This window comes from Rattus norvegicus, chromosome 6, assembly GCF_036323735.1.
Source record: "Rattus norvegicus strain BN/NHsdMcwi chromosome 6, GRCr8, whole genome shotgun sequence".
In the NCBI taxonomy this organism is placed as follows: Eukaryota; Metazoa; Chordata; class Mammalia; order Rodentia; family Muridae; genus Rattus; species Rattus norvegicus.
The window spans coordinates 60,219,473-60,244,611 of NC_086024.1; positions in this window are offsets into that span (position 1 = coordinate 60,219,473).

The window sequence follows — 25,139 nt, forward strand, 5'->3', positions numbered from 1 at the left end:
CTTTGATCAGTGGATCAGACTCTGAGAACCCCAGGGGTCTAGGTTAGTTGACTCTATTGGTCTTTCTGTGTAGTTCTTATCTCCTTTAGGACCCACAATCCTTCCTATTCTTCCAAGAGAGATCCCATGTTCCATCCACTGTTTGGCTGTGGGTCTCTGTATCTGTCTGAGTCACCTGCTGGGTGGAGCCTCTCAGAGGACAACATGATCCTGTCTGCAAGCATAGCAGAGTATCATTAATAGTGTTAGGGTTTGGTGTTAAGCCGAGGCGGCTACTGGTTAGCCACTCCCTCAGTCTCTGTCCCATCTCCTATACCTGCATTTCTTGTAGAGAGAATACATTTTGGGCTGAAAATTTTATAGGTGGGTTGCTGTTTATCACTCCGCTAGGATTCCTGCCTGTAACTTCTCATACCAGTAATTTAAAAGTACACCTGAGAGCTCTAAAAAAAAAGAAAGAAGAATAATCAAATACAATAAAAAGGAGTAGAAGGCAGGAAATAATCAAAACCAGGGCTGTAATCAATCAGTTAGAAACAATGAAAACAAAACAAAGAATCAAATAAACCAAGAACTGGTTCTTTAGAAAATCAACAAGTAAACAAACCCTTAGACCACAAGAGACAGAGAGACAGTACTCATAAACAGAATCAGTAATGAAAGGGAGACATAGCAACTGACACTGAAGAAATTTAAAACAATCATTAGATAAAACGTCAAAAGTCTGTACTCCACAAAATCGGAAAAGCTTAATGAAATGGATGATTTTCTAACAGATACCCCTTACCAAAGTTAAATCAAGACCAGCTAAGCTATTTAAGCAATTGTATAATCCCTAAAGAAATAGATTTAGTCATTAAATGTCTCCCAACCAAAAAAAGCCCAGAGCCAGATGGTTTTAGTACAGAACTCTACTAGACGTTCAAAGAAGAGTTAATGCCAATATTCCTCAAACTAGTGCACAAAATAGAATGAAAGGGACACTGAAAAACTCGTGCTTTGAAACCACAGTTACCTTTATACCTAAACCACTCAAAGGCTAAACAGAGAAAGAGAATTTCAGACAGACTTTGCTAATGAACACTGATGAAAAAAGCTCAATTACATACTTGCAAACCAAATCCAGAAGCACATCAATGACATCATCAATCACTATCAAGAAAGCTTCATCCCAGGAATGCAAGAATTGTTCAATATAAGAAAATCCATCAGTATAATCCGTCATATAGAGAAACAAAAAAAATCACATAATTATCGCATTAGACACTCACAACGCCTTTGATAAAATCCAACACCGCTTCATGTAAAAGATATTAGAGAAATAAGGGATACAGGGCACATACCTAAACATAATCAAGCAATATACAGCAAGTCTATAGCCAATACCACTAAATGGTAACTAGAGGCCTTCATTAATGAAAGAAAGGATCATGTAGATTGCAAACTATCAGAAAGTATTTATTCAAAGTGAACTGATGTTACAAAGAAGAAAGAAACTGTAGGTATAATTTTTTTGCAACTTACTTTTTTTCCTTTTATTTATTAAATGGGTATTTCTTATTTACATTACAATTGTTACTCCCTTTCCAGGTTTCCAGGCTAACATTCCCCTAACCCTTCTCCCTCCCCTTCTATATGGGTGTTCTCCTCCCCATCCTACCCCCATTATCGCCCTCCCTGCAACAATTCCGTTCACTGGGGGTTCAGTATTGGCAGGACCAAGGGCTTCCCCTTCCACTGGTGCCCTTACTAGGATATTCATTGCTACCTATGAGGTCAGAGTCCAGGGTCAGTCCATGTATAGTCTTTAGGTAGTGGCTTAGTCCCTGGAAGCTCTGGTTGGTTAGCATTGTTGTACATATGGGGTCTCAAGCCCCTTCAAGCTCTTTCAGTCCTTTCTCTGATTCCTTCAACGGGGGTCACGTTCTCAGTTCAGTGGTTTGCTGCTGGCATTCGCCTCTGTGTTTGCTGTATTCTGGCTGTGTCTCTCAGGAGAGATCTACATCCGGTTCCTGTCAGCCTGCACTTCTTTGCTTCATCCATCTTATCTAGTTTGGTGTCTGTATATGTATGGGCCACATGTGGGGCAAGCTCTGAATGGGCGTTCCTTCTGCCTCTGTTCTAAACTTTGCCTCCCTATTTCCTCCCAAGTTTATTCTTGTTCCCCTTTAAAAGAAGGAAACTGCAACCTACTTTTAATCAGTGTTCTACCTCTCCTCTAGGCTACCACTCATCAGATGTAGTGGAAGAGAAAAGTTATTACAATATAGGCGAAGCAGACCTGTTCAGCAATAGTTCTTTAGGAGTGAGCTTGATCTTCTTTGGCAGCAGTTCAGTCCTGTAGCAAACACCAAATATGACTCAGCAGCCACAGACGAGTCCTAGAGCCAGGCAGACAGTGAGCATCTACAGTCCACCCCTTCAGCAAGCAGACTAGGCTGTGTACATTGATCTGTAACCACCAGTCTCACCAACTGGCATGAAGTGAGGCTTAGAAGCAGGAATCTCACTAGCAGTTCTTGGGTGAGTTTCTCTCAATGTCAGAGTTACCACAAGTTGAGCTCAAAAACACCACACAGGCAAAACAATACATGCTTATCATTAGCAAATAGTAATGAGGCAGAGCATCCAAACCAACGCTCAGTGCTCACCTCCCATTGTCTGTGGGAACATATTTATCCGCTTTCATCCTTTCACATGTTTGCTATATCCAGATATCCTTTCACGTGTGTCTGCTTCTAGAAAAGGCTTTCTAAGGTGGGTCTGCTTGAGTGAGAAGAAATATATTGTCAAGCCTAACAGGAGAACACAGGAGTAAAGTTCGTTGCCTGGGATTGATTTGTAACAGCTCTAATGGAAGAAAGAGTTAGATTACTAGAGTGCAGTTTAGGTAATCCTCCATTTTGAGGGGCAGATGTGGTTTATGTAGGACTTTTTTCCACTGCTCATGACTGTAATGTATCTGATGGTATTCATATGTACAGTCCAGTAGCCATAGGTATGAGATGGTAAGTGGGATTCCTACTAAAAATTCAATCAGAACACAACTTACCTTAATGTACAGTACCCCAAAACCACTCCAGTCAAGAGTATCCCAGAGTTTTAATACCAGGATCTATTGCAGGATAGTTTAAATAGAGAGGCTTCTAATGTGTTTGTTAAAGGAAACATTAATCAAAGCAGTTATTTCTGCGTTAAGTTAGATTGTAGTAGATTTCTGGGTGCAGTTATGCAGCTAGAGTTTCATTTACCAGGCGCCTTATTAGAGGAGGATAGGTGCATAGACTAAACCAGTTGGAGTTCCAGATTGCTAAACTACTCACTTAGTTACTTGCCTTAGTTTTGTCCGGGTAGTTTTTCCTCCATTAATTTTCATTTATTAACTTTACATCTTGACCCTCCCCCCTCACACATTCCTCCAACCCTCTCCCCTCTCACAGTCACCCTTATATCTCTCCATTCTCCTCCAAGAAGGGAGTGCCACACACCCCTGTGTATCAACCCATCCTAGTCACTGCAGGACCTGCCACATTGTCTCCCACTGAGGAGCCCATTTAGGAGAACAGGATCGACAGGCAGGCAACAGAGTCCAGGTAAGCCCCACTACAGTTGTTAGGGAACGTGATGAGACTAAGCTGCACATCTGCTACGGATGTGCCAGGGACTTAGATCCAGCCCATTTATGTTATTTGGTTGATGGTTCAGTCTGGAAGCCACCAAGGATCCAGATTGGATGACTCAGTCGTTCTGTGAAGGTTTTTTCCCCTCAGATTCCCTAGATCCTTCTCTCAACTGTTTCAAAAAATTCCCTCGTCTTTACCCAAAGTTTGACCATGTGTCTTTGCAACTGTTTCAACCAGCTGAAAGGTGGAACCTTTCAGAGGAAAATTATGCTAGGCTCAGGTGTACAAGCATAAGAGAGTATCATTAATAGTATCAGGGATTACCCATATAGTGGGTCTCAAGTTGATCCAGTCATTGATTGGCCATTCCCTCTCTCTCTCTGAGCCATCTTTGACCCTGAAATTGTAAGCAGGACAAATTTTGTGTCAAAAGTGTATAGGTAAGTTGTGTACTTATCCTTCCATTGGGAGTCCTGCCTGGCTACAGGAGGTAACCAATTCAGGCTCTATATCCTCCACCACTAGGAGTTTTAGCTAGAGTCATACCATAGACTCTTCAGGGACTTCCCCATCCCAGCCCTCTGGCATGCATGTCCTAGAGATGTGCCCCCCCCCCCCCACACAGACACAGGTCAGCTGACAATTTCCATTCACTCACCCTGCCTTCTCTCCTTGGATTTCCCTATAACTCCACACATTCATTCTACACCTTATTCTCTCTACCATCCAGTCCCCCACCCCAAACATCTCCCTCCAATGAATATTTCCCATTCTGAGTGAAATTCAAGTATCCTTGATTGAGCTGTCCTTGTTACTTAGGTTCTTTATGTCTGTGTATTGTAGTCTCTATATCCTATAGTTTACGGCCAATATCCACTTACCAAGTAAATATGTGTCATGCGTATCCTTCTGAGTTTGGGTTACCTCACTCGGGATATTTTCTAGTTCCATCTATTTGGCTGCAAAATTCATGATGTCCTGATTTTAATAGCTGAGTAGTGGGTAAATGAACCACAATTTTTTATCCATGCTTCATCTGGATTGTTTTCAGTTTCTGACTATTATGGATAAATCTGCTACGGACAGAGTTGAGCAAGTGTGCTTCAAGTAGGATGGAGCACCTTTTGGGTTTATGTCTTGGTGACCTGTGCATTGATGAAAGTGGACTGTTGAAGTCTCCCACTATTAATGTGCATGTTTCTCTTATGAATATAGGTGCCCTTGCATTTGACCCATAGATAATCCAGATATCATCTTGGTGGATGTTTTTGTTGATGAATATGAAGTGTCCTTCCCTACTTCTTTTTATTACTGTTGGTTGAAAGTCTATTTAATTAGGTATTAGAATATCTACTCCACCTTGTTTCTTGATTCCATTTGCTTGGAAAACCTTTTTTTCAGGCCTTTTCTCTGAAGTAGTGTCTATTTTTGTTGCTTACATGTATTTCTTGAATGCAGCAGAATGGTGGATTCCGTTTTCACATCCATTCTGTTAGTGTGTGTCTTTTCATTGGGGAATTGAGTCCATCAATGTTGAGAGATAGTAATTACCAATAATTGTCAGTTCCTATTATTTTGATGTTGTTGGTTGGTTTTTGGTGTGTGTGTGTGTGTGTGTGTGTGTGTGTGTGTGTGTGTGTGTGTGCGTGCGTGAGAGAGAGAGAGAGAGAGAGAGAGAGAGAGAGCATTTTGCTTTCGTTGGTGTGAAATTATTCATTCCTTGTGTCTTCCTGAGTGTAGTTACCCTCTTTATGTAGGAGTTTTTTGTCTAGGGGCCATGTGTAGGGATGGATAAGTGGAAATATATTCCTTAAATTTGGTTTTGTCATGGAATATCTTGTTTTCTTCATCTACATTGATTGAAAGTTTTGCTGGGTATAGTAGTCTAGGCTGACACCTGTGGTCTCTTAGGGTCTGCAAGACATCTGCCTAGGCCCTTCTAGTTTTCAGAGTTTCTGTTTAGAAATCAGGTATAATTCTGATAGGTTTGCCTTTATTGCCCTTTTCCCTTGAAACCTTTAATATTCTTTATTTAGAATTTTGACTAGTATGTGGTGGGAGTATTTTATTTTCTAGTCCAATCTATTTGATGTTCTGTTAACTTCCTGTACATTTATAGGCATCTCTTTCTTTAGGTTAGGGAAATTTTCTTCTACAATTTTGTTGAATGTATTTTCTGGGTCATTGAACTGGGAATCTTCTCCTTCTTCTATTCATATTATTCTTAGGTTTGGTCTTTTTGTAATGTCCCAAATTTTCTGGATGATTTATTTCAAAATCTTTTTGGGGGTGTTTGGCATTTACTTTGACTAATGTATAGATTGCTTCTATCATATATTCTATGCCTAAGAGTCTCTCTTCCATCCTTTATAGTCTTTTGATGAAGCTTGTATCTATAATTCTGTTCTCTTTCTGAGGTTATCCATCTGCAGGATTTCTTTGTTTTCTTTAATGCTTCTATTTACATTTTCAGGTCTTGAACAGTTGTTTTCATTTCATTTGATTTATTTTCCTGTATTTCTTTAAGATTATTTGTTTCCTTTTGAAAGGCCTCTAACATCTTTATAAGATTAGATTTAAGATCATTTTCTTGCACATCAGATGTGTTAGGATATCCAGAGGCTGCTATAGCAGGATAGCTGGGTCCCAGTGATACCATACTGCCCTTGTGCTCTTACACTAGCCTTTTAGCCACTTGGTTGTCTCTAGTGTTGGCAGACCTGATAGTACCTGACAGTAGCAGGCATCCTGGATTGCAGGTGTAGGTGATGACCTGGTTGTCCTGGGTGGCAGCAAGCCTTCAGCAGATGCAGGAAGAGCTATTGTGCCTGGAATGGTGTTCAGATTCTAGTATGCACGTACAGGTGTGGACTGGCATATGCAGCACAGAGGAGATAGAATATACCTCATGGTTGCTGAGCTTGCCAGGGGACACGATGGGCCAAAGTTTGGGGTGCAGTCTCTCACCCGGAGGCAACACCCAGGCAGAGCTGTGGCCCAGGGAATGGAGTACAGATCTGGGATTCTGTCTAGTTATTCTGTAGTGAATTGCGATATAGTTTAAGTAGCAAGTACAGTGGGTTAAAGCATGCATAACAAGCTGTCCTATATCATAAGATGGGGTTACTTTGTTCATCATGGCAACTATCTAAGTTTTCTTGTAGTTACTCGACTAGTGAAGAACAGATGACACCTGATACTATAAAGATCATGTTAGTGGCTGGGTACTAGCTATGCATACCCAGAGCTTTTATGGTGGAGGAAATTGTATGCCACAGGTATCAACACAGGCTTTACCTCTGAGAACAGGATATATTAGCAGGAGTGTGGGAGTAAGACAGCTGAAACCTGCTATTCATTTAGGAATTGTGCCTGTGTCCTTTGCTCAGGCACTATACAAAAGAGAGAGTGGGAAGAGAGCTTGTCATTAGACCATTCAGGCTGTGCTTTCTCTAGATGCCATAACAGAATGGAAGAGTGGGCTTAATGGTAGATCTTACACCATAGGTGGATTCTAATCATTTTGCTGAATAGATTTTAAAGTTCTATTGTAATTTATGTTAACATTTAAGTCCACTGCCTCTTCTCAAAACACAAGTTCTTTTATATTGATATTTTAAAGTCATATATTTGATAGATGATGTGTATCTACACTTTATATAAGGATACAACTCTTTATATAAAGATTAACTTATAAACAAATAAGAAGCTTGATTAAGCATTACATTAAAACAAGCGCAAGAAAACAATTGTGTACTGAGCATAGTAAAGATGTCATTAATTGAAACTACATTTTATTCATTAGGTAAGCACAAATAGAAACCATATTGAGATATTAATTTGCAAAACTTACAGAGATTGATATTAAAAAGATTATAAATATAAAAAATACTTTGAAACTTAGGATATTAAATGCTGAAGCCAGTACCAAAATAGAGTCAGTACAGGAAGCATCATTCATTGCAACACAAATGATGTAACACCCATATTCCTAACACTTTATGAGTGCTTAAATCCAGCACTGTAAATCAATGCAGTGGAGCAGCATTTTGTAGTAAGTAATGAAGAATAAACACATATGACAATGGAGATGAACATTGAAAACACTAAATATGCTGAGTGTTACAAAGACATGTATTTGATTTATGTGAAATATCTGAAAAGGGGTGTCTGTATGGTTGGGTTAGTGGCTGCTGAGGTCTGCAGAGTTTAAAAATAAACAGAAAGTAGCTGTTACTGGGCCTAAAATTTCTTTGGGAAAATGAAGTTCTAAAATTTATTATAATTAAGATTTTCCAATTTGGAAATATACAAAAAATTTAATTGCATATTTGAAATGATTATATTGTGTGATGTGTCATATATCAATAACACTGTTACATTAAGCAACAGTGTACATCTTTCTAGGGGCTGGACAAATGCCTCAACATTTAAGAATTCTTACTGCTTTTGCAGAGGACTAGGAGTTTGGCTCTGCGAGGCCATGTCAGGCAGTTCACAACCACTTATAACTCTGCTCCAGAGGACCTGACATTCTCTTCAGGACTCTATGAAACCTACACACACACACACACACACCATTCTCTTCAGGACTCTATGAAATCTACACACACACACACACACACACAGACACACACAGACACACACAGACACACACACACACACACACACACACACACACACTTTAAAGTAAAATAAATCCTAGATACAATCTGTAGAGGACTTCATTCTTTAGCCAAGGAAAATATTCTACAAATATTATACAAAAAAATTCAGAATGTAGGAAATAAATGATACTTTCTTTGATTATTTTATAAAGTCAATGTAACACTGGTATTGAAACCAACAGACTTTATAATTACAGCCTATTTTATTAGATAAATGCTAAAATTCCTTTTAAAACTCCAAAATGGTTGTGCGTGAGAATATGCAATTTTTATCCCAACACTCAGGCAGATCTATGTAAGTTTGAGCCAACCCCAGTCTATATAACAAAATCCAGACTAGATATCACTACATAATGAGAACCTGTCTCCAAAAATTCAAAACGTAGAAAAGGTACAGTAAGTTAAAACAAGATTACATTCATTTCAGGAGTAAACCCATAGATTTATCAGTAAAACATTTGTTTTATGTATTATTGAATGAAAATAAGATAAACTCACTTAATTTTATGAACAGCTACAGAACAAGCATTTGATTAATTCAGTAGCAAAATATGACTTAAGCAGGACTTAAGGGACAAAACTTAACTTTTCAATATAGCACAGCATAGCGACAAGTCTTAAAACCCTTCATTCTTGGGTCAGAAAGAGTACCAAGATACACATTCTCCTCCTCTTGTTAGATACTTTTCTGAGGGTATGAATTAGTTTAACAACATCAAAATATGTTGTATAATGATATAAAAGATGAAAATGTCTTCTTACATTTGAGAAACCTTTACGAATGGAAATTCTAAAGAATGCAGTCCATAGCATCATCCACCTGTTAGTTCATTAAAATTATTAGGCAATATCTCTCTATATAAAATTCTGTTGCATTTTCAGATAACACAACTAATAGAAAACAATTTCAAATGAAAATATTGAAATTGCTATAAAAACATTAATTTTTTGAGCATAACAAAAATTACATGCGCAATAAAAACTTTATTGTAGCTTAAGGTTAAAAAGTATTGTTGAGAAAATTAACCTTAGAACATAAGGGTATCATTTTGCCTCAAATTTCTCTGCATTTGATAAAGTGAATACTAAAATTCTGGTTGGCTACTTTCATGGAAATTAAAAAGATCAGTTTAGAAAGTTTCTAGAAATATAAAGACAGAATGGAAACAAATCTGTCTGGGTATATTCTAAGGCCTTATATTCAGTCCCATCTTTAGACAGTGCTACACTTCTACAAGCCTAATGTTTGATTCTGTAAATTTGTTTCTTTTAAGGTTGGTTTTTTCTGTGTAGTTCTGCCTGTCTAGAAACTCATTGTATACAAAAACATGGCCTCAAACTCCTAGAGATATGGCTGTCGCTGCGTCTCATGTGTTTCTATAATTTTCAACATCAGAACACTTACATTTCATTTGGTTATTCTGTTCTACTTGTGATTCCATATCAGAAAACTAAAGACATTTCAAAAACATAAAAAAATTTCTCTCAACCTATCATTTTGCAAATTTGTGTTTGACTTACATATCATTCTTTTTTTTTTTTATTATTAACTTGAGTATTTTTTATATACATTTCGAGTGTTATTCCCTTTCCCGGTTTCCGGGCAAACATCCCCCTCCCCCCTCCCCTTCCTTATGGGTGTTCCCCTCCCAACCCTCCCCCCATTGCCACCCTCCCCCCATAGACTAGTTCACTGGGGGTTCAGTCTTAGCAGGACCCAGGGCTTCCCCTTCCACTGGTGCTCTTACTAGGATATTCATTGCTACCTATGAGGTCAGAGTCCAGGGTCAGTCCATGTATAGTCTTTAGGTAGTGGCTTAGTCCCTGGAAGCTCTGGTTGCTTGGCATTGTTGTTCATATGGGGTCTCGAGCCCCTTCAAGCTCTTCCAGTTCTTTCTCTGATTCCTTCAACAGGGGACCTATTCTCAGTTCAGTGGTTTGCTGCTGGCATTCGCCTCTGTATTTGCTGTATTCTGGCTGTGTCTCTCAGGAGAGATCTACATCCGGTTCCTGTCGGTCTGCACTTCTTTGCTTCATCCATCTTGTCTAATTGGGTGGCTGTATATGTATGGGCCACATGTGGGGCAGGCTCTGAATGGGTGTTCCTTCAGTCTCTGTTTTAATCTTTGCCTCTCCCTTCCCTGCCAAGGGTATTCTTTTTCCTCATTTAAAGAAGGAGTGAAGCATTCACATTTTGATCATCCGTCTTGAGTTTCGTTTGTTCTAGGGATCTAGGGTAATTCAAGCATTTGGGCTAATAGCCACTTATCAATGAGTGCATACCATGTATGTCTTTCTGTGATTGGGTTAGCTCACTCAGGATGATATTTTCCAGTTCCAACCATTTGCCTACGAATTTCATAAACTCGTTGTTTTTGATAGCTGAGTAATATTCCATTGTGTAGATGTACCACATTTTCTGTATCCATTCCTCTGTTGAAGGGCATCTGGGTTCTTTCCATTTTCTGGCTATTATAAATAAGGCTGCGATGAACATAGTGGAGCACGTGTCTCTTTTATATGTTGAGGCATCTTTTGGGTATATGCCCAAGAGAGGTATAGCTGGATCCTCAGGCAGTTCAATGTCCAATTTTCTGAGGAACCTCCAGACTGATTTCCAGAATGGTTTTACCAGTCTGCAATCCCACCAACAATGGAGGAGTGTTCCTCTTTCTCCACATCCTCGCCAGCATCTGCTGTCACCTGAGTTTTTGATCTTAGCCAATCGCACTGGTGTGAGGTGAAATCTCAGGGTTGTTTTGATTTGCATTTCCCTTATGACTAAAGATGTTGAACATTTCTTTAGGTGTTTCTCAGCCATTCGGCATTCCTCAGCTGTGAATTCTTTGTTTAGCTCTGAACCCCATTTTTTAATAGGGTTATTTGTTTCCCTGCGGTCTAACTTCTTGAGTTCTTTGTATATTTTGGATATAAGGCCTCTATCTGTTGTAGGATTGGTAAAGATCTTTTCCCAATCTGTTGGTTGCCGTTTTGTCCTAACCACAGTGTCCTTTGCCTTACAGAAGCTTTGCAGTTTTATGAGATCCCATTTGTCGATTCTTGATCTAAGAGCATAAGCCATTGGTGTTTTCTTCAGGAAATTTTTTCCAGTGCCCATGTGTTCCAGAGGCTTCCCTAGTTTTTCTTCTATTAGTTTGAGTGTGTCTGGTTTGATGTGGAGGTCCTTGATCCACTTGGACTTAAGCTTTGTACAGGGTGATAAGCATGGATCGATCTGCATTCTTCTACATGTTGCCCTCCAGTTGAACCAGCACCATTTGCTGAAAATGCTATCTTTTTTCCATTGGATGGTTTTGGCTCCTTTGTCAAAAATCAAGTGACCATAGGTGTGTGGGTTCATTTCTGGGTCTTCAATTCTATTCCATTGGTCTATCTGTCTGTCTCTGTACCAATACCATGCAGTTTTTATCACTATTGCTCTGTAATACTGCTTGAGTTCAGGGATAGTGATTCCCCCTGAAGTCCTTTTATTGTTGAGGATAGCTTTAGCTATCCTGGGTTTTTTGTTATTCCAGATGAATTTGCAAATTGTTCTGTCTAACTCTTTGAAGAATTGGATTGGTATTTTGATGGGGATTGCATTGAATCTGTAGATTGCTTTTGGTAAAATGGCCACTTTTACTATATTAATCCTGCCAATCCATGAGCATGGGAGATCTTTCCATCTTCTGAGGTCTTCTTCAATTTCTTTCCTCAGTGTCTTGAAGTTCTTATTGTACAGATCTTTTACTTGCTTGGTTAAAGTCACACCGAGGTACTTTATATTATTTGGGTCTATTATGAAGGGTGTCGTTTCCCTAATTTCTTTCTCGGCTTGTTTCTCTTTTGTATAGAGGAAGGCAACTGATTTATTTGAGTTAATTTTATACCCAGCCACTTTGCTGAAGTTGTTTATCAGCTTTACTAGTTCTCTGGTGGAACTTTTGGGATCACTTAAATATACTATCATGTCATCTGCAAATAGTGATATTTTGACCTCTTCTTTTCTGATCTGTATCCCTTTGATCTCCTTTTGTTGTCTGATTGCTCTGGCTAGAACTTCAAGAACTATATTGAATAAGTAGGGAGAGAGTGGGCAGCCTTGTCTAGTCCCTGATTTTAGTGGGATTGCTTCAAGTTTCTCTCCATTTAGTTTAATGTTAGCAACTGGTTTGCTGTATATGGCTTTTACTATGTTTAGGTATGGGCCTTGAATTCCTATTCTTTCCAGGACTTTTATCATGAAGGGGTGTTGAATTTTGTCCAAATGCTTTCTCAGCATCTAATGAAATGATCATGTGGTTCTGTTCTTTCAGTTTGTTTATATGATGGATCACGTTGATGGTTTTCCGTATATTAAACCATCCCTGCATGCCTGGGATGAAGCCTACTTGATCATGGTGGATGATTGTTTTGATGTGCTCTTGATTTCGGTTTGCCAGAATTTTATTGAGTATTTTTGCGTCGATATTCATAAGGGAAATTGGTCTGAAGTTGTCTTTCTTTGTTGTGTCTTTGTGTGGTTTAGGTATAAGAGTAATTGTGGCTTCATAGAAGGAATTCGGTAGGGCTCCATCTGTTTCAATTTTGTGGAATAGTTTGGATAATATTGGTATGAGGTCTTCTATGAAGGTTTGATAGAATTCTGCACTAAACCCGTCTGGACCTGGGCTCTTTTTGGTTGGGAGACCTTTAATGACTGCTTTTATTTCCTTAGGAGTTATGGGGTTGTTTACCTGGTTTATCTGTTCCTGATTTAACTTCGATACCTGGTATCTGTCTAGGAAATTGTCCATTTCCTGAAGATTTTCAAATTTTTTTGAATATAGATTTTTATAGTAAGATCTGATGATTTTTTGAATTTCCTCCGAATCTGTAGTTATGTCTCCCTTTTCATTTCTGATTTTGTTAATTTGGACGCACTCTCTGTGTCCTCTCGTTAGTCTGGCTAAGGGTTTATCTATCTTGTTGATTTTCTCAAAGAACCAACTTTTGGTTCTGTTGATTCTTTCTATGGTCCTTTTTGTTTCTACTTGGTTGATTTCCGCTCTGAGTTTGATTATGTCCTGCCTTCTACTCCTCCTGGGTGTATTTGCTTCTTTTTGTTCTAGAGCTTTTAGGTGTGCTGTCAGGCTGCTGACATATGTTCTTTCCTGTTTCTTTCTGCAGGCACTCAGCGCTATGAGTTTTCCTCTTAGCACAGCTTTCATTGTGTCCCATAAGTTTGAGTATGTTGTATCTTCATTTTCATTAAATTCTAAAAAGTTTTTAATTTCTTTCTTTATTTCTTCCTTGACCAGGTTATCATTGAGTAGAGCATTGTTCAATTTCCATGTATATGTGGGCATTCTTCCCTTATTGTTATTGAAGACCAGTTTTAGGCCGTGGTGGTCCGATAGCACGCATGGGATTATTTCTATCTTTCTGTACCTGTTGAGGCCCATTTTTTGACCAATTATATGGTCAATTTTGGAGAAAGTACCATGAGGAGCTGAGAAGAAGGTATATCCTTTTGCTTTAGGATAGAATGTTCTATAAATATCCGTTAAGTCCATTTGGCTCATGACTTCTCTTAGTCTGTCGACATCACTGTTTAATTTCTGTTTCCATGATCTGTCCATTGATGAGAGTGGGGTGTTGAAATCTCCCACTATTATTGTGTGAGGTGCGATGTGTGTTTTGAGCTTTAGTAAGGTTTCTTTTACGTATGTAGGTGCCCTTGTATTTGGGGCATAGATATTTAGGATTGAGAGTTCATCTTGGTTGATTTTTCCTTTGATGAATATGAAGTGTCCTTCCTTATCTTTTTTGATGACTTTTAATTGAAAATTGATTTTATTTGATATTAGAATGGCTACTCCAGCTTGCTTCTTCTGACCATTTGCTTGGAAAGTTGTTTTCCAGCCTTTCACTCTGAGGTAGTGTCTGTCTTTGTCTCTGAGGTGTGTTTCCTGTAGGCAGCAGAATGCAGGGTCCTCGTTGCGTATCCAGTTTGTTAATCTATGTCTTTTTATTGGGGAGTTGAGGCCATTGATATTGAGAGATATTAAGGAATAGTGATTATTGCTTCCCGTTATATTCATATTTGGATGTGAGGTTATGTTTGTGTGCTTTCATTCTCTTTGTTTTGTTGCCAAGACGATTAGTTTCTTGCTTCTTCTAGGGTATAGCTTGCCTCCTTATGTTGGGCTTTACCATTTATTATCCTTTGTAGTGCTGGATTTGTAGAAAGATATTGTGTAAATTTGGTTTTTTCATGGAATATCTTGGTTTCTCCATCAATGTTAATTGAGAGTTTTGCTGGATACAGTAACCTGGGCTGGCATTTGTGTTCTCTTAGGGTCTGTATAACATCAGTCCAGGATCTTCTGGCCTTCATAGTTTCTGGCGAGAAGTCTGGTGTGATTCTGATAGGTCTCCCTTTATATGTTACTTGACCTTTTTCCCTTACTGCTTTTAATATTCTTTCTTTATTTTGTGCGTTTGGTGTTTTGACAATTATGTGACGGGAGGTGTTTCTTTTCTGGTCCAATCTATTTGGAGTTCTGTAGGCTTCCTGTATGTCTATGGGTATCTCTTTTTTTAGGTTAGGGAAGTTTTCTTCTATGATTTTGTTGAAGATATTTACTGGTCCTTTGAGCTGGGAGTCTTCACTCTCTTCTATACCTATTATCCTTAGGTTTGATCTTCTCATTGAGTCCTGGATTTCCTGTATGTTTTGGACCAGTAGCTTTTTCCGCTTTACATTATCTTTGACAGTTGAGTCAATGATTTCTATGGAATCTTCTGCTCTTGAGATTCTCTCTTCCATCTCTTGTATTCTGTTGGTGAAGCTTGTATCTACAGCTCCTTGTCTCTTCTTTTGGTTTTCTATATCCAGGGTTGTTTCCATGTGTTCTTTCTTGATTGCTTCTATTTCCATTTTTAATTCCTTCAACTGTTTGATTGTGTTTTCCTGGAATTCTTTCAGGGATTTTTGCGATTCCTCTCTGTAGGCTTCTACTTGTTTATTAATGTTTTCCTGTGTTTCCCTAAGTGTGTTCATGTCTTTCTTGAAGTCCTCCAGCATCATGATCAAATATGATTTTGAAACTAGATCTTGCTTTTCTGGTGTGTTTGGATATTCCATGTTTGTTTTGGTGGGAGAATTGGGCTCCGATGATGGCATGTAGTCTTGGTTTCTGTTGCTTGGGTTCCTGCGCTTGCCTCTCGCCATCAGATTATCTCTAGTCTTACTTTGTTCTGCTATTTCTGACAGTGGCTAGACTGTCCTATAAGCCTGTGTGTCAGGAGTGCTGTAGACCTGTTTTCCTCTCTTTCAGTCAGTTATGGGGACAGAGTGTTCTGCTTTCAGGCGTGTAGTTTTTCCTCTCTACAGTTCTTCAGCTGTTCCTGTGGGCCTGTGTCTTGAGTTCACCAGGCAGCTTTTTTGCAGCAGAAAATTTGGTCTTACCTGTGGTCCCGAGGCTCAGGTTTGCTTGTGGGGTGCTGCCCAGGTGCTCTCTGCAGTGGCAGCAACCAGGAAGACCTGTGCTGCCCCTTCCGGGAGCTTCAGTGCACCAGGGTTCCAGGTGGTCTTTGGCTTTTTCCTCTGGCGTCCGAGATGTGTGTGCAGGGAGCAGTCTCTTCTGGTTTCCCAGGCTTGTCTGCCTCTCTGAAGGTTTAGCTCTCCCTCCCATGGGATTTGGGTGCAGAGAACTGTTTATCCGGTCTGTTTCCTTCAGGGTCCGGTGGTGTCTCTGGCAGGGGTCCTGCCGCTCCTGGGCCCTGCCCCACGGGAGCCCAGAGGCCTTATACAGTTTCCTCTTGGGCCAGGGATGTGGGCAGTGGTGAGCAGTTTTGGTGGTCTCTTCTGCTCTGCAGCCTCAGGAGTGCCCACCTGACCAGGCGGTTGGGTCTCTCTCTCACCGGGTCTGGGAGCAGAGAGCTGCTGCGGGCCGGGATCCGCGGGTGACTTACATATCATTCTTATCTTTTTTAATTAATTTATTTATGTACATCTCATTCGCAGCCACTTCCGTCCTCTCCTTCCTGTCCTACCCTTAAAATTCCTCTATTGCCAGCTGCCCATTTCCTCAGAGTCTACCTTGGTTACCACCTCACTTTGGGACATCCAGTCTCAGCAGGGATAAGCACGTCCTCTCCCACTGAGGCCCCAGCAGGGAGTTCATTTGGAGAAAGGGATATGTTAGCAGGCAACAGAATTAGAGACAACTTTCTATCCAGTTGTTAGGGGACCCACATGAAGTCCAAGCTGCGCATCTGCTTCAAATATAGGGGGCCCAGGTCCATCCCCTGCATGCTCTTTCCTTGCTGATCAGCCTCTATAAGGTCTCATGGTGGAGTTGACCCTGTAGGTCTCCTTGTTGTGTTCTTGACACCTGCTCAATTCTGTCCCTCACTTTTCCATAGGACTCCCTGAGCTCCTCCTGATGTTTGACTCTGGGTCCATGCATCTGTTTGCATCCACTGTGGATGAATCCTCTCAGGAGACAGTTATGCTAGGCTCCTGTCTTCAAGCACAGTAGAGTATCATCACTAGTGTCAGAAGTTGGCTCTCTTTCATAAAATGAGTCTCAAATTGGGCCAGTCATTGGTCGGCCATTCCCTCAGTCTCTGCTTCATCTTTATCTGTATGTATCTTGAACATTATTAGAAATTTGAAGTTTTTCATACTATGTTCTATGTCATTATTTGGTGACATTACATTACTTAATATGGATGATTACTTTAAACATCAAGAAAGTATAAAATTTTATGATTAAAATTGCACCTAGACTTAAATTAAAAAGGAAAACCTAAATATATCAGCTCTCAGAAAAAGAAATTGATTGCACTACTCATTGCCAGATGCAAGAAACATTTTACTCATTTTCTCCATGATGTTAATTTCTTGAAAGTGTTGTGAAATCTATGAAGCTCCTCCTATCTTTGCAGTCCATGGAGTTATCAATGGAATGTAGTTATTCATTTATCTACAGTTTTGCAATGACAATGATCTATTTAGTTCATATTTTCCATTAGCTTGTTGGTCCTTTCAGGTGCTAGGTCCCTGAAGTAATTTTAGATCACAAGTACAGACATATTTTACTAATGCTTATTTTTGGCACTTCATTTGGTTTTCCAATAGGAATAAAAAAATACATGAATTTTTAATTTTCCATTCCGACCTAGATCTGCCATAGCTCAGTTGATGTTGACTTTCAATATTATGACTGTTCTCATGACTTTTAGAATCTTAAGGAGACTATAGTGACCAACAGATGACTAAGTCAAAAGAACAGAGAAAAACCCAAAATATTTAAAAATTTTAAAAACATCCACAACTTTTCCTGGGTTATTTTTGGTATATTTATTTATATGCACTGCACTATTTTTTCCTTGTCCAGTGAAATTTAGCATTTCATATTTTCTAAAAGGATTGTATAGAACATAGCCTTTCTTAAGACTCAGTAATTTGTAAACCTATTGATTTAATCTCTGGAATGTAAGGTCAATATACATAGATAGATGTGAGCAGGTTTTGAACGCTAAGAGGTAAATTTGTGCATTTTTATGAATTGGTTTTTTATTCAGCTAGAAGCAGAACTTCCATAAAATTAAATGTCTGAAAAAATTAAATGCCTGAAGGATTTTAATAGCAAATAATCGACTTTCCATGCATTTGTTACTACTATTCCTCATTTCTATTTTCTTGGCACTAAATAACCTAGCCAGAGAAGTGTATTGAATCAAGCAGCTTTGACGCAAATGGAAAATTGACATATTGTTTGTGAAACAGAGCAGAGCAGTTTTAGTAAAACCTTTGGATTGCCTTTCTTGCTAAATATAAAAATATATCCCTTTTTCAGAAAAACCTTTCATATTCTTGGCTCTCCCTTTCCACTGACATTGACCTAGTATGATCCTAGTGTCATTCCTGAACCCACAGAAGACCTCCTCTACTCTGGTCATATTCATCCTACTCTTGCCCAGTTACTTTTCAGACAGGTGTCAGACCATCTAATCCTTGGCAAAATGAACGTGTCACTTCCGTTGCCTCAAGACAATATCTTCCAATGTTCTGAGTTCCTTTACTCTCATTGCTCCACCGATACTTGTCCTCCATTCATATTTCATTTCATTTTCCAAGTCCCAAGAGATTTACTGATAAATATGAATTACTCAGTAGAAGACTTCTTGATCACCTCTGGTCAGTGAAATGAATGGTCCTTATGCCCATCTGTAATGCTGAACCCCCTTTTGTTCATTGCTATTCATAGAGCTAGTGATGGGCACAGGATTTGTAGTCAACCAGTTCTTGCTTGAATCAAACATGCTTCTCCTTCTCAGCACTTTTCACTACATCACTGCCATAAACTATGTACCTGCCAACTTGAATGGTAAAAAGTCCCCCTGCATGGTACCTGACTCAGGACTGACTGAATGGGTCTGCTCCCAATACCATCCAATGTGCTTTCACCAGTGGAGCCTCTTTCAAACTACGACCACCACAGGCTCTGGGTTCATCTACTTCACAATCTCAGAGATAAAAGGACAGAACTCCAGGTTAGTCGTGCTGCACCAGGTGTTCTCTGCAGGCCCAAAAGAAGTTCATGACCATGAAATAAAACACTTTCTGTCAGAAACAGTTGGTAATCTAAACCACCAAGCCACAATAAGTGACATCTGCTTGATAGTATTCAGGATCACTGGAAGTTGATCTTGAAGCAAAAAACTATTGAATCAGTGGCGCTTGTTCTTTCAAACACGTCTTTTGCTAAGTAAACTTCTAATGGATTATTCATTCTCTGATATATTTTCTTTGCTTAAAAATCAACTATTTTAGATGATGAACACATTATACAGAGGCATTATCTGAGAAGTAAGCCAGAGAAAGTCTGCAGAAAGAAATCCTGGTAACTTGGCTGTAAGTGACTTATGGAATAGGAGACAAAGTAAAAAGGATAGTAGCAAAAAGACTGAGTGAACACATAATTACGGTGCCTGAAACTATTCCCCCTACACGCCAAATCATACAAAGGTATCCCTGTAAGGGACTGTCATCAATCTCTGCCTTCCTCCTGATTCATCCCTCAATTAAGTTTCTGTAACAAGGTTGATCCCTCTGTTGATTGGGAGGGTGGATAGTTTTTTGGAAACAGTATTTGGAAGATAAAGACCAGAGAAGAACATGAAGGGCACTTGGCCATCATTGTTTTCTAGATCTGGGTTTTGTGCTCAGTATCGCAACCCAGAGTCAAGATCTGTTGTCAGACTAAAACATGGAGGGAATAGAGTGCTAGACACTCATCCACAATCATCATGGCATCCATGGTCATGCTGAAGCCTGCACACACTCCACTGATTTCAGGCACAAGCTCAGTTCATTGGGAGTACTACTCAGTTTGAAAGGCTTCTTTGAATATTTAGGTAAAAAACACATTAAAATTAAAATGTTAAAATCCATTTAAATATTGACTAATGTAAACATTTTAAACTTAATTTCAGGTATGGTTTTCCACAGGAATATGTTGTAAAGGAACGGTTGGAATTACATTATACATTAGAATTTAGAGCATTTTATAACCACTAGAGAAATGAGCAATTTTAAGCCAGACTTTCCAGTTTAAATCTTTTTCTGCACTCACTCATAAAACAAGAACTGTTCATACTAATGTTTCCATTTATATTGCAAATTGCAATTTCACCCATGAAATATTTTAACACATGGTAAATTCTTCCATAGAGAAATTGGTACATTGATTATAGAAATAATCCACCATCATCACTGCAATATAAAATGGAAAGTCATCTGAATAGAGAAGATAAATGGTCCATATTTAAATAGATAGCTTTAGACGCATTATTCATTAACTGAGTTAGGTGCCAATGTGTGTTATTTATCATAATCAATTTTGGAGCAGAGAGTAATATTTGCTTTCTTTCAAGATCCCTAGACCTCATTTAAGGGTATAAAATAAGTAAACCAAGAGTCCAAAGTTATCTGTAGAAAAATAATTTTGAATTATACTCAAAATAATAGCAATAGTCTTATTTTTTAATAATTGAGATTGTGAAATAATTTCATTCTCCCAAAACTTTCCTCCCTCCAAAACTAAAATCTCCCATACATTCTTTCATATTCATACAAATATATGCATGTATTTGTGTGTATACATATATATTTGTAAATTTAACCTTCTCAGTCTGTCTAATGTTTACATATGTTTTCAAGACTGGCCATTCGGTATTGGAAAACCAATTAATGTACTCGTCTGTGGGGAAGACTGCTTCTCCTGCTCTCTGGATTCCTTAGTTGCCTGTAGTTCTTTTTTTAGGGTTAAAGCTGATGGGCCTTTCTCATACATCTTGTGACATCCATTGGTGTCATCCTCTTTCAACTTATGTATACACAGAGGTGTTGGTGAGACTTTGTGGCAGCAAGTTCTGAGGTTTTTAGGAAACACAATCTCACAGCAAACTGCCTAAAATGCTGTGCCTTATAATCTTTCTGCCCCCTCTTCCATAATGCTTCCTGAGCCTTAGATGCCAGAGTCCCTCATACACAGCCCCCATGTATCCACTGGAGCTGTGCCCCACCACCACATTTTGATGGGTCATGCTCTTTTGTAGTGGTCATCTGTTGCAAGAAGGTTCTTTGATAAAAGATGGGCACTGTACTTATCTGTGAGTATAACGACAACTATTTACACTGTTTTCAGACATTCCACTTGTTTAGTATAGTAGTATTTGCAAGTTCTCCTCTAATACCTATGACTTCATTAGCACTGAGACATTACCTATCTTTGCAGTGCCAAGTAGGTTTCCCTCGTTTTGAGTGGCTCTTAAGTCGACTTAGAGACTTGTTGATCATTGCCAAGGTGTAAGTGCTGACACTGCATTCTCAGGGTTATGGGCCGTGCTAGTCACTTATGTGCATAGGCTTCACAGTTCTGTTGGTTGCCTCCTCCCTTCTTCATAGTACAATGAAATCCATTCCTCAGGAAGAGAACACTCATCTCAGCCAGTTCAGGATTCTCTGGGCCCTGTGTCTGAAGTGCACGATGTCTTCAGCAATAGGGACTTACCTTCCACCTCTTTGGGCAACCAGAGACAATAACCATAGGTTATATGTCTTGAAAGTCTTTTGAACAGCCCTAGCCAACACCTCAAAGAAGGCTTCTCATGCCTGGTATGGAGGGGTTTTTTTGTTTAGGTGGTCACTGGTTCCAGGGGGCAGCATTTTGTTCTCAGTGAGAAAAGTTCATTAAAACTTCTCTTATATAAGTATATAAACTACATATGCATATTTTATAAATTTTTACTCAATGACATATATTATATTATTTTAGGTAAATAGTTAATAATATGATTCCTTTGGATTTTTCAAACATCACTGTTGTTATTTTATATTCCCATTCTTCTGTATGTGCTTCCTTCTCCCTCCCTCCTCTCTATCTCTTATCACCTGTACCCTCTTAGTTCTCTTTATATCCCCCTCTTTAATCTGCATTTATCACCCTCCCTATACCTAAGGAGACAGTTTTTTTCATATTTCTCTGATCACTTGTCTCCCTTCTGTTTCTCTCTCTATTGTTCCCAACCCCCTTATTCTGACAATGACCCCATTTTACTTTCCTGGTTTCTGCAGTTTTTCTAGTCTAAGTGTTCACACCTAAAAGTTTAGAGCGAGTAGCCTACAAGGAGAGAGAACATGCAATGTTTTCCTTCTGGGTCTGGGTTACCCACTCAGTACACTTTCTAATTTCATCCATTTACCTGTGATGTTCATGATTTCATGTTTCCTCCAGCTCATAATATTTCATTTAATGAAAGTTTCTCAATAGATCAATTGAGCACTTAATCTATTTTGTCACTTCTTCTGGACATTTTGGATGTCAATGAGTTATGTAAATTTTCTTAACTTGTGGATCTTTTATGTTCTAGAAGTTTCCAATAAGTATCTATACAGATATTTCAGAAAAATATTTTCTAGTAATTAGGGCATCTGGCATGGCATATCTATCTAATAATCCCCAACAAATTTCCCATTACCCTGTAGAAATCATCTCACTGCCTTGTCTGAAATAAAATACAGATAAGGAATCCTATTATTGAATATGTCATATTGTACACCGTCTTTCACAGAATTCCATAGCTAAATTCATACACACCAGCAAATGGAACAAAAATATTGATTTCCCGAGTTAATTGAAGATGACTGAGACTGCTGTCCAGAAACTGAACAATTACTTTCTTTCTCTGTGGATAAAATTATAGTGTAGCAACACTAAAGTTGTCAGAGTGCTTGTAAATCATGGCATTGTAAAGTGAGAATTAAAGGTAAGCGGGCTTTAAAAATGTCTAACTCTAAATTTTCATGTGAATCATTTTGTCTCCTCTGATGTCATTCTGCAATATATTCTGAGAGTACACAGTGCACACATCGCTCTTGGTGGCTGCTGGGAAAAGGAGTGTACTGATTTTCTGATTTGGAATATCGGGCTTCCTATTGTCCTTCCTTCAAACCATCAAACTAGGAAATAAAAGGGGAAAAGTGCAAAAAATACTGGATTGGATAGCCTTTGTTACTTACTAGATGGCCTGTCTTAGAAGATAAAACAATATTAAATCAAAATTTCATATTCCTCTGAAAATACAATGGACATTTTCTAATTGATACATGAAGAGTTTCTTTACAGGTTGCTTCTCTTTAGGAACACACACACAAACACACACACACACACACACACACACACACACACACACACACTTTAAAGCAGTGAGAATAATTTTATTCATTAGTTTTCTCTATAAAAACTAAATTTTTAAATCGCTCTATTTTTCAATATATGTTTGGTGATGTTCAATGTTTTAGTTATTACTATTGCTTTTGTCTTAAAAGTTTGGACTTTGTCTAATGTCCTTATATTTATCTTTGCAGATTAACATATGACCTTAAATTTAGTTATATAAATTGTGGTAGATGCAAAGAAAATGGCAGTTATAGTTTACTGCTTCTCAAATATTAAAATTTGAGAAAATTGAATTTCACCACCTTAGCCTGTAAAGTTTCATCTACTAGTGAAAAATTATGAAAGATGAAAAACCATAACATATGTGGATTTGAAAGGAATAATACCAGGCCAGAGATGGAGCTTTGTAGATGAGAGTACTAGAATACCTGAATTCAAACTCACTCCCACGAAAAGCTGAATTTAGCTGAGAGTGGGTTTATAACCCAGCGCCATCTGAGTAGAGGATTGATGGGTTTGCTTTCAGCCAGACTAACCCCAGCTAGTCAGTGGTGAGACTAGTCTCACAATCACAAGGTGGAGAGAAGTAAATAAAGCCCCCACTGGCTTCTACACAGCTCACAAAATCACATGTACATGTGCATGCAATACACTTGCGCATATGAACAAATTCTTTTCAGAAAAGGAGAAAAGAAAATTATAGCTTATTGGTAATATGTAGAGCTCTATGTAATAGTAATAAATTGAGGAATAGATGTTAATAATTTAACGTCACTAAATCTTTTAAAGACAATAAAATTGATCAAAAATGAAATATATTATAATTTTCATATGTTTACTATCAGTTTTGTCTATCAGCTCTAAAACACCAAATATAACCTGTGTTTGCCTTAACCTTGTCTATGAATACTTACATCAACCTCAGTCTGTTTTATTTGTTTTGGTTTTCTTTTGTTTGTTTTTTTCATTATTTTGTTTAGCCTCGTGTTTTCCATCTCACGTTACTTTCTTTTTTGTTATTTTTTAAATTTTATTGGATATTTTATTTAAATTTCAAATGTTATTCCTTTTCCCAGTTTCCCGTCCATCAGTCTCCTATCCCATTCCCTGCCCTCTTCTTCTATGAGGGTGCCCCCCTCCCCAACCATCCTCTCTTCCTGTCTCCCCTCCCTGACCTTCAACTATACTGGGGAATCCAGTCATGCCAGGACCAAGTGCTTCTCCTCCCATTGGTGCCCAACAAGGCCATCCTTTGCTACTTATGAAGCTGGAGCCTTGTGTTTGTCCATGTATAGACTTTGCGTAGTGGTTTAGTCCCTGGAAGCTCTGGTTGGTTGGTATTGTTGTTCATATGGGGTTTCAAGCCCCATCAGCTCCTTCAATTCTTTCTCTAACTCCTCCAGTGGGGACCCAGTTTTCAGTTCAATGGTTTGCTGCTAGCATTTGTCTCTGTTTACTTTGCTTCTGTATTTGTCATGCTCTGGCTGAGCCTCTCAGGAGACACCTGTCAGCATGCACTTCTTGGCTTCATCAATATTGTCTAGTTTTGGTGGTTGTATACATATGTCATTTTCTGAGGTCATACATCCCACTCTCATCTGAACTTAGTTCACTTCCTTTCACCTTCTTTCTGAGGCTTAACATTTTGTTTGTTTATCTGATCATAAAAAAGTTTTCAAATACATTAGCAAAAGCTGAATGATAGGCCCAGAGAAGTAAATCATTCTTAGTGTTCAACTGTGGATATTCTATATGTCTCTTAGCATGGTTTCTGAACCCCACATAATGTGCTCTAAGATCTGATGTCTTCTGCTATTATGCAGTGACTTAGCACTCTATTGCCTTCATTGTGTCATACGGAAACATATCCAAGGTCTTACTTAGCTTTAATCCCTTTCTGTCATGGAAAAAACAAGCCTCTAGAATGTTTAATATTAAAACTGTTTTTGGGGAAGGAAGGGTGGTATATATATAGTGCTGTATGACTTTCTCAATGTTCTTTTTTGCAACATTTTAAGGTGTGCATACAATAACTAAAATGAGAATGGGCAGAATGCATGTCATTTCTAGGTACTGTTGAATAATGCATTTCAAACTTCATTACTTTAGAA